Source organism: Clarias gariepinus, unplaced genomic scaffold, assembly GCF_024256425.1.
Source record: "Clarias gariepinus isolate MV-2021 ecotype Netherlands unplaced genomic scaffold, CGAR_prim_01v2 scaffold_34, whole genome shotgun sequence".
NCBI lineage: Eukaryota > Metazoa > Chordata > Actinopteri > Siluriformes > Clariidae > Clarias > Clarias gariepinus.
Window position 1 is genome coordinate 163,320 of NW_026521001.1, and position 10,163 is coordinate 173,482.

At 41.0% G+C, this 10,163-nt stretch overlaps 1 long non-coding RNA gene across 1 annotated transcript; it reads right to left on the minus strand.

Annotated features, from left to right (window-relative positions):
- Nucleotides 1–243: 243 nt before the first annotated feature.
- On the minus strand, nt 244–2,010 carry LOC128517101 (uncharacterized). Its single transcript, XR_008356790.1, has 3 exons — nt 1,343–2,010; nt 872–964; nt 244–752 (listed from the first exon to the last, which is right to left on the minus strand). It is a non-coding gene; the product is annotated as an uncharacterized LOC128517101 (long non-coding RNA).
- Between the last annotated feature and the right edge of the window lie 8,153 nt (nt 2,011–10,163).

A 10,163-nucleotide genomic window follows, 5' to 3' on the forward strand; every position in this document is an offset into this window, starting at 1 on the left:
GCAATAACGGCCGGGGGAGCCTGCAGAGATCACACTGATCTTTGAGTGCTCTTCCCTTTAAATACTCCATACAATGCAGCTGATTCTGTATACAGTGATGTTTTATAACAGGTGGGTTTCTTTAAATTCCCCCGTTCTATGTATACCTCACCTTCCTGGGCAAGCACATTCCAGGAGGCCTTCCCAGTGGGCACAAACTCGTGGAAGCCACGTAAAGAAGACGAGTTTTCACCACGTGGAAAAGACAGGTAATTTAGGCGTAAAAGGCAAGTCCAATTCCACGTGGATTTGACACATGGAATCCACGTGTTTTTTACCACTTGGAAAAGACATGGATATAAGCCCATGGAAAATACGTGTTGTGTTCAACGTAAATTCTGCAAAGTTTAAAATGTCTACAACATCAAGTGTAAAGCAGACACAAATTACATAAAAGTTGTAATAACCAATAATTTATTCATATTTCAAAACAAACAATACAAAATGCACATAAAAACTGGGTGTAGTGCATAATACTAAAATACCATAAAAATGTGAATACTAAAAGACTAATTAAACCAACAAAACATCTAAGAGAAGATAGAAAACTGTCTCAAACAGCAAAAGAAACAAAATTACAAAAACATTTACTTAACACTTAATAAATGACACTGCATCCAGCCTTTCTTTTCTCTTAGGTGCATTTCGTAACCGATTGACAATGGTGCTGAGGGCAAAGGCTTCTGTAACATCATGCGCCTTTACTACACTGTCTGTCAAAGGACAAAAATGTTTAGTATAATTTAGATGCATGGACTGCAATTTATCAATACAATCATTGTTTTAATTAAAAAAAAAAGACACGACCACAAGGCACTGTTCAATTACTTACCAGTTATTAATTTGCACAGCGCTGTCAAATGATGTTTTATCCCCTCGTGATCCCTTCATGTTTAGTTGAAACATAAGTGAATTGGTAAGGAATCTAAAAAAAAAAACTTATCTATTTATCTTCAAAGAAATAAATGGGTAGAGTAACCACATAAGTTACACTGAAAAGTTCCTACTTCTATTCTTAGAAATTCAATGGAACATATATTCTGCAAGTGAATGTTAGTGTTCACTGCCAGAACTCCTCAGTGCATATATATTATACATGGTGATGGTGCTGCATTTATGACAAATTATACCTGTTCATCAAATACTAGCCTGTTTTTATGATTTTTGACAAATTAACGTTTGCAATTGCCTGTTATGCTTCGAATCCTACGTTAGCTACATACATAGATTCACAATCAAGCTAACCGCGTCGGTTAGAACCTACACTAACTGCCACAGAACATACTAGAATATTACTGCTTACCTCAGTGCTCACCCTGTAACATCACACACAAATGTTCTCTGTATGAAACACAATTGCCACGGGTACTTTGTAACTTCAGCAGACCACAAATTTAAACAAATTTCGAAGTTTCTAATTTCTTTTTATTAGCTATAAATGTTTCGCGCTTCCACTTAAAAAAACGGTATCCAGGAAAGGCTGATCACTGCGCATGCTCAGTACCACTCGCTAGGCTGCAAAGTCACTCTGCGCAGCGACGCCTATGTGTCGCCTCTGATAGCACATCGGTGTTCTAAACTTCTTTTTAGTTTGCAAATCCAGTGTACGTTGTAGTCAGATGTGGCATTTAGGCGATCAGTAACACATTTTGAAAATGCCATTTTAGAACACATTTTGGCTCATGTGTTCAACTTTAGAACACATTGGACGCGTCATATGCGTCATTTTATTTTAGAGTGTGTTTAATGTTAATTAATGATTGTCACATTTATGTAAAAACATACAAAATATGCATTCAAAATTAGATCAAGCAACCATCAATAGGTGGTACGAAATTATTTTCCACGTGATATCCACGTGGAAATGCACGAAGAATAATGTAGAACTAAAACTCCATGTGGATTCCACATTAATTTAGAACAGGTTTTCCACGTGCCTAAAACCACGTGGAATCAACGTGGATATCAGGTGAAAATTGGTGGATCCACCACTTCACCAAATATCCACCAAAAATCCACGTGGATTACATGTGTTGTGCCCGCTGGGTTATATGGTTAGTTTTTGCACGTACGATTCTCCATCCTATGTATAGCTTGGATTCTTAGGCAAGCACTTCTCAAATTTACTACAGAAAATGACCATTATATTCTGATGGGTACCTAAAAGTGAGTGAATTCACATAAGCTTAAATAGAAATCACTACCATACTTTCCAGTATCATCCGCTAGTTTCCCAATGAATCCCACAACCGCTTCCGTAAACACGCTGACGTCATCATCGGAGCTGTTTCTGAACATGTCCCAGTCTGCGTCATTAAGTGCGTCCTGTAACGCGGCCACCGATTGGTCCGTCCAGCGCGCGACCTCCCTCTGAACCGGAACGTCCTGTTTCAGCCTTTGTTTGTATTTTGGCATGAAGATGGCGGCGTGGTCGGATTTACCAAACGGAGGGCGAGATTGTGCCTTGAAGCCGTCCTTGACCGTTGTATAGCAGTGGTCCAGTGTCCTTTCTCTCCGGAACTTTATCCTGGCCCTAAGGTCTAAGCTTGTTTTCCAGTGAGTGGATGTTGGCAAGCAGGATGCTAGGCAGAGGTGTGCTGTGTGCACGGACTCTCAGCCTGTTCCAGACGCCGGCTCGTTACCGGGGCTTCGCGTCGTATCCTTTGTTCTACCTCAGGATCTCACTCGGCCAGCTCTGATCCAGAGTTAAAAACGTCGAATTGTGAGTACATTGTACACCAATAGAAACAAGAGTGTCTCTATCATACCTAATGTAATCAATGGTGATGATTTTGCCGATTTTAAAACACTGAAAATTAACTTAGAAAACAAAAACAAAGAAAAGGTGGTCGGAGCAGTCGTGACGGCAGCCGATCTCACCGGCGCCATCTTGGGTCCTTCATATGTTATCCACATTGCATTGGCTTCCTGTGAAATTTCGCATCGATTTTAAAATACTACTCTTAAACTGCTAGTGTCTTACAATCCGCCATGCCCACTTGCCATGCCCACTCCGCCAAGCCCACTCCGCCAAGCCTACGGAGTGAGCGAGTATCGATAGTAGATTTGGGCGCACACCCATCACAGCGCACGCCGTGACAGATCATCATAACTTTCTTTAATAGTAAATAATGACCCCCGTTGCGCTGTAGCACCGCTGGCAAAACCCTTATAAAATAGAAGTTAAACGAATATACAAAACTTTATGCGTGGTTAAGCGCTGATTCTACCTACAATAGGAAAGTAAAGAGGAGCAGTGGTGGACTGGCCATCTGGAGCACCAGGAGTTTTCCCAGTGGGCCACTGGCAAATGTGGCCTGGCCCAGTCAGTACGCAAATATATGTATAGTAAATTTTTTCATTTATATTTTAAAAAATGACGGAAACCATAATACCATGCATCTCCTTTCTACGCATATGGATGCGCAAGTGCGCCGCCGACAAAGAGCGCGTGTTTATGTTACCGCGGATCCTGACTACAATCTGACTACATGTGCAGTGCCATGAAAAAGTATTTGCCCCTTCCTAATTTTTTCCTTTGCATATTTTTCACATTTGTATAGGTGGAATTAATAGTTTGTAAAAACAATGCAATTTATGCTTTCATAAGGAAAATATCAATTTCTTCCATTCCAAGGATTAAAAATGGTAACAATGTCAACTTTAGAATCTAGAATAAGATAAAATTTACACAAATTTAAAAAGAGGCCTTAATCACTGAAAGTCTTCAGAAGAGCCTCAGATTCAAGAGGTTTTTAAAGTGTGGAGAGGTCCATTACAGTTCCTCTGAATGTATAGGTGAGAACAGCTGATTCACACTTGGGGAGAGTGAATAATTTGCATTTGAATGTTGTCTGGCATTGTAAAGCGCAGTGACACTAAGAGAACAACAATTTAGGATGAATAGGAATAGGAGGCACTAAAGAGGAGGATTTTTATTTAGACTATAAAAAAAAATTAATTGCGTCTATTTTTAGGCATGCCAGCTGCCACTTTTTAGTTAGAAATTTTCAGTACAAATCTTATAATGCCCACATGACATCAAACATTCCCCTTGTTAATATTTTAACTATTACCATCCTTGCATAATTCCACGGCCTGCTGCTTCGCATATCTGAAGGGGAGGCCACCTAACTAGTGAGCGAGGAGCGATATTGATTTGGGTGCACACCGTGACAGGCTGAAAAAAACTATTGTCCTCAAAAATGTAACAGATGAGGACTCAGATTAATGTGAAAAAACTATATAAGACTACATAGCCTTTATAAAACTTTTATTTAAGCGAACTCACAATAACGAAAAAACGTTGTAATTTTCTAAATGTTTGAAAGCAAATAAGGTGCGCTGTTTTGTATTGTTTTTGGTGAACTTGAGCGCGTCAGAAAATAAATGCAAACGTTTTTTTTAAATGGGCAGAGTCAGTCTGCTTGCTGTTTTCCCGACGCGTTCATAATCATTAGTCTACTTCTGCCGGTGCGCTGTGGAAAACTTTATACATGCGGCTGAGCGCTGATTAAAACTATGTAGTAAATTAAAGAGGAGAATCACGATGCCGAATCGAAGTCCTGAGCCCAAACCTCATTTAAATTAAATTAAGAAATATTATAAGTAAAAAAACAATAGCCCATGTTTAGGAACTGTTTATAAATTATTTCCGACATGAGTTGGCCCGGTGTTATGCGCAGAGCGTTGGGAGATTTTCTGAAGCTCCGAAATCACTGGGGCATTTTTTCTAAATAGATGCTATCTTTAATAACTGATGGAGGTTTTGAGGGTTTTAAAATTCAATTCAATTCAATTTTATTTGTATAGCACTTTTAGCAATTTTCATTGCTGCAAAGCAGCTTTACACAGTCAAAAGAATTATTTACATTTGTATGAAATGTGAATTTGTATGAATCAAAATGGTCAGTTTGTCCCTGGTGAGCAAGCCGAGGGCGACAGTGGCAAGAAAAAACTCCCTGAGATGGTAATAGGAAGAAACCTTGAGAGGAACCAGACTCAACAGGGAACCCATCCTCATTTGGGTGAAACAGAAAGCAGTAAATGATCTGCATTTATACAGTGTGTAGGGTGGGAGGCAGTTTAGCTATAATAGCTGATGTTAATTGGTGTTAATATGGAGTCCAGGTAGTTATTAAAGACCCAGGTAGACTTGTAAGAAGTTCCAGTCCTGAACTATCGAACTGTCAAGTCCCCAGAGAAACAGTTGCCAACACCAGTCAAGGCCAGAAGTATTTTCTAGGTAGAGAGAATCATCCCCAGACACCAGACACATCCCAGAGAGACACACAGGGCATCCATGTGACGAGATCTTCAGCCAGAAGTGGGGCACCAGGATGGGTCAGACAGATCCGGAGGGCAGAGGGAGTTTGGATCACTGGCAGCTCAGGAACGACATGTGTAGCTTGACAGAGAGAGAAAAAGAGTGAAAAGGGGAGACAGGAGGAGAGAGGAAAGAGAAAGAGGGGGGGAAGAGAAGAAGAGGAGAGATGGCAGTTAGGTATGGTCACAGTCACACAATAAATAATGTGAATGTATATTTACTGTAGAGTGCAAGCAGAGACTCCGGCAGGACTAACTATGACAGCATAACTAAAAGGGAGAGCCAGAAGGAAACACAAACATGAGGGCTTCCTGACATGTAAAGCAAACAATCACCTCACCGTCAGCAAACCTGAGTGATCAATGAGAGTGAGGAAGACAGCATCCAAACATACCAGTTCACCATAATACTCTACGTCCATGAGTCCCCCAGATCTGCTCCTTTACCTATGGCAAATTTATTTATAGAAATGCTTGGCTAAATAAATAGGTTTTTATCCTGGACTTAAACACTGAGACTGTGTCTGAGTCCCGAATACTGTTTGGAAGACTATTCCATAATTTTGGGGCTTTGTAAGAAAAAGCTCTGCCCCCAGCTGTATTTTTCATAATATGCGGTACTGACAAGCAGCCTGCATCCTTTGATCGAAGTAGGCGTGGCGGATCGTAAGACACTAGCAGTTCGCTCAGGTACTGCGGCGCGAGACCATTTAATGCTTTATATGTCAAGGGTAGTATTTTAAAAATCAATGCGAAATTTCACAGGGAGCCAATGGAGTGAAGATAAGATAGGGGTGATGTGCTCATATCTTCTGGTTCTGGTGAGGACTCTCGCTGCTGCATTCTGGACTAGCTAAGGTTTATTTATGCATCTAGCTGTCATGTTTCGCTAGTTTGTGAATCAGAGGACGCAAATGCAGGTTAGTTTGTGTCACTTTTTATTCTTTCTTTGTTTTCCCTTGCTTTTCGTCAAGGTCTCAGTTTAACAGTAACTTAGAACATAAAAGGTATAAACCATAAAACAAACGAAACCAAACAAACTTAGTTCTCCGTCACCCTCCTCAGGCCGGATCTGCAGGCGGACTCACATACACGTAGACACAGTAGATAATCGACCAAGTCACTGGCAGTTTAACTCAGGTGTGGCCGGCGTCCCGGCCTGCTCTTCCTCTACCTCCGCCCGTCCCTTGACAGGCCTTTCTCGACCCTGCTGATCCCAGCTAATCCTGAGGAGGAGACGCGTGAGAGTAGCTCGACTTGGCAAACATAAGACAAACAGGTGACACCAGCAGTGAACGGACAAGCTTATACGGGTTCGACTGGCTTAAATAGAGACACACAGGGAAGAGACACAGGTGCACATCATTAGAGACGGGGAGACCTACCACCTTACCACACTAGGGGGGGACAAAGCTGCGGCTCAGTATTCCGGAGACCCAGATCTTATTTCCCCGGACCGTGGTGGTACAGATGTGACACTAGCTGAACAACCAGACAGTAAGGCATTACAATAGTCCAATCTAGAGGTGATAAAAGCATGAACTAGTTTTTCTGCATCGTTTAGCGACAATAAATTTCTTATCCTGGCAATATTTCTGAGGTGAAAGAATGCTATCCTGGTAATATTATGCTATATTATGTTATACAAATGAAAGGCTGGAATCAATAATCACACCAAGGTCTCCCACTGTTGCATTTGATGGAACAGAAAGGGCATCTAAAGTTACGGTGTGATCTAAAATTTTACTCCTAGCTGTATGCGGTCCTATGACTAGAACTTCTGTCTTATCCGGATTTAGCAGAAGAAAGTTAATTAGCATCCAATTTCTTATGTCCTGCACACATTGCTCAATTTTAGTAAGCTGTTTTTTCTCATCAGGTTTTGCTGAGACATATAACTGTGTATCGTCAGCATAACAATGAAAACTAATACCATGCTTACGGATTATATTGCCCAGAGGAAGCATGTAAAGGGAAAAAAGCAGTGGACCTAAAACTGAACCCTGCGGAACGCCAAACTCCACTAGAGAACATGCAGAATAATCACCATTTAAGTCTGCATATTGATAACGATGGGTCAGATAGGATCTAAGCCAGGAGAGGGCTGTACCCTTAATTCCTACTACATTTTCTAATCTGTGAAGAAGAATAGCGTGATCAACGGTGTCAAAAGCTGCACTGAGGTCAAGTAATACAAGCATAGTTACACAACCCTGATCAGAGGCCACTAGGAGGTCATTTACTACTTTAACGAGTGCTGTCTCTGTACTGCGATGAGGCCTAAATCCTGACTGATACAGTTCATGTATGCCATTTCTATGTAGATATGAGCATAGCTGCTCCGCTACTATCTTTTCCAGAATCTTGGGGAGGTTTGATATTGGCCTGTAACTGGACAGCTGACAGGGGTCGAGGTCAGGTTTCTTAATTATTGGTTTAATAACTGCTAATTTAAGAGATTTTGGAACATAACCAATGCTGAGTGAAGAATTAATTATTCTCAACAGGGGTTCTGTTATTGCTGGTACGATCTGTTTAAGAAAATGTGTCGGTACAGGATCTAATATACAGGTTGATGAATTTGAAAAAGAGATGAGTGAAATTAGTTCATTCTCTTCAAGGGGAGTAAAGTATTCTAGGTTCTGATCTGACATGGCTAGATTAACATCTGCATCAATTACATTGTTTGGTTTCAAAACCTCAATTTTATGCCTAATTTTTCCTTTTTTATTATTTAAAAAGTTCATGAAGTCCTCGCTATTGCATGATGTTGTTGTGGAGATTTCTGCAGTGGTCTTATTTCTGGTTAATTTGGCTACAGCATTAAATAAGAATCTAGGATTATTTTTGTTATTTTCTATAAGAGTGGAGAGATATGTTGATCTAGCTACACTAAGAGCTTTTCTATAGTTCAGGATGCTCTCCTTCCATGCTATTTGAAATACTAGTAATTTAGTTTGACGCCATTTACGTTCTAATTTCCGAGCGGTCTGTTTTAAAGTGCGCATGTGATCGTTATACCAGGGAGCAAGTTTCTTATCTCTAATAATTTTTCTTTTAACTGGAGCTACATTATCTAAGGTATAGCGAAATGTTGACTCTAAATATTTAGTCGCCTGATCGAGTTCTGTGGGGTCAGACGGTGATCTAATCGAAGTTGAGAACTCTGGGAGATTACTGATAAAACTCTATTTGGTAGTTGATGTGAATGTACGTTTCATACGGTAGCGCGGCACTGTGCGTACATTATTACTGTGACACACTTAAATTAACTCAAGATAGTGATCTGAGATATCTTCAGATAGTGGAATTGTGAATAAATTTCTTTTGCTTAATCCGAATAATATTATTAAATCTAAAGTGTGACCTGCTTTATGAGTGGGTCCTACTACACACTGATTTACTCCTACCGAGTCCAGTATGGACATAAATGCTGTTCTCAGAGGGTCTTCTGGGTTTTCAAAATGAATATTAAAATCTCCAGCAATTAACACTTTGTCTACAGAAACGACTAGGTTTGAGAGGAAATCTGCAAATTCACTAAGAAATTCAGAGTACGGCCCTGGAGGTCTGTAAATAATAATTAGCGGTATCGACTGAGCTGACTTAATATAGTTAAATACACTTATGTTACTGTAAAGAATTTCAAATGAATTAAATTTGTGTCCGTGTTTTTGTACAATAGTTAGATTATCATTGTGAATAACTGCGATGCCTCCTCCTCTACCAGTTAATTGAGGCTGGTGTATGTAGCTGTATCCAGGAGGACTAGCTTCATTTAGAGCTACATACTCGTCCTGTTTTATCCAGGTTTCTGTTAAACAGAGTATATCAAACTCCTGATCTGTGTTAATTTCATTACCTATAACTGCTTTAGATGCGAGAGATCTAATATTTAACAGTCCTAGCTTCAGATCAGAGGTGCCGGCTGCGCATTTAGTCTGATCCAAGTTTGTGGTCTTTATGTTAATTAAATTACTAAAACAGACTTTGAGTCTTTCTAAATTTGTTTGAAGCTCGGGGAACAGACACAGTCTCAATACAGTGAACCCTGGGTGACGACTCTATGCAGCTAGCAGATGGTTGGTTTAGCCTGTCTGTCTGGTCCCTGGCCTGGGCTCTGGATTGTCATCGATTAACTAGGCCTCTTCTGAGACTATGAGCTATCCTGCAAGAAATGAGAGCAGCACCTTCCCGAGTGGAATGGACACTGTCCCACCCTAACAGGCCAGCTTTGCCCTCAAAGGTCTTCCAATTATCAATGAAGCCCACGTTGTTTTCGGAGCACCACCTGGACATCCAGCGGTTCAGCGACCATAACCTGCTGTAAGTTATGTCACCACGTCTCATTGGGATGGGACCAGAGCATACTACCCCATCGGACATCGCCTTCGCTAATTTAAACACCTCTATAAAGTTATTCTTGCTAACTTCTGACTGACGAAGGCGTATATCGTTGGCTCCAGCATGTACTACTATCTTGGAGAACCTGTGCTGTCCTAGAGCCCTAAGATTACCTGCTATGTCCGGTGCTCTGGCTCCCGGGATACACCTAACCACTGCCGCTGGCGCCCCTAAAGGTCTAGCTAATTTCACATGTCTCATTATAGAGTCTCCTATAACCAGAGCTCTTTCAGGTTTCTCAGTGGGTGCATCACTGAGGAGAGCAAACCTGTTGGACACGTGAAGCGCAGAAGAGGTGTGCTCCGGTGGGCTAGCCTTAGCGTTAGCTTTGGCTGAACAAGTAAGCCGCCGAGTCGTCACCCACTCGCCCCGCTGTGAGGGCTCTAATGCCGGAG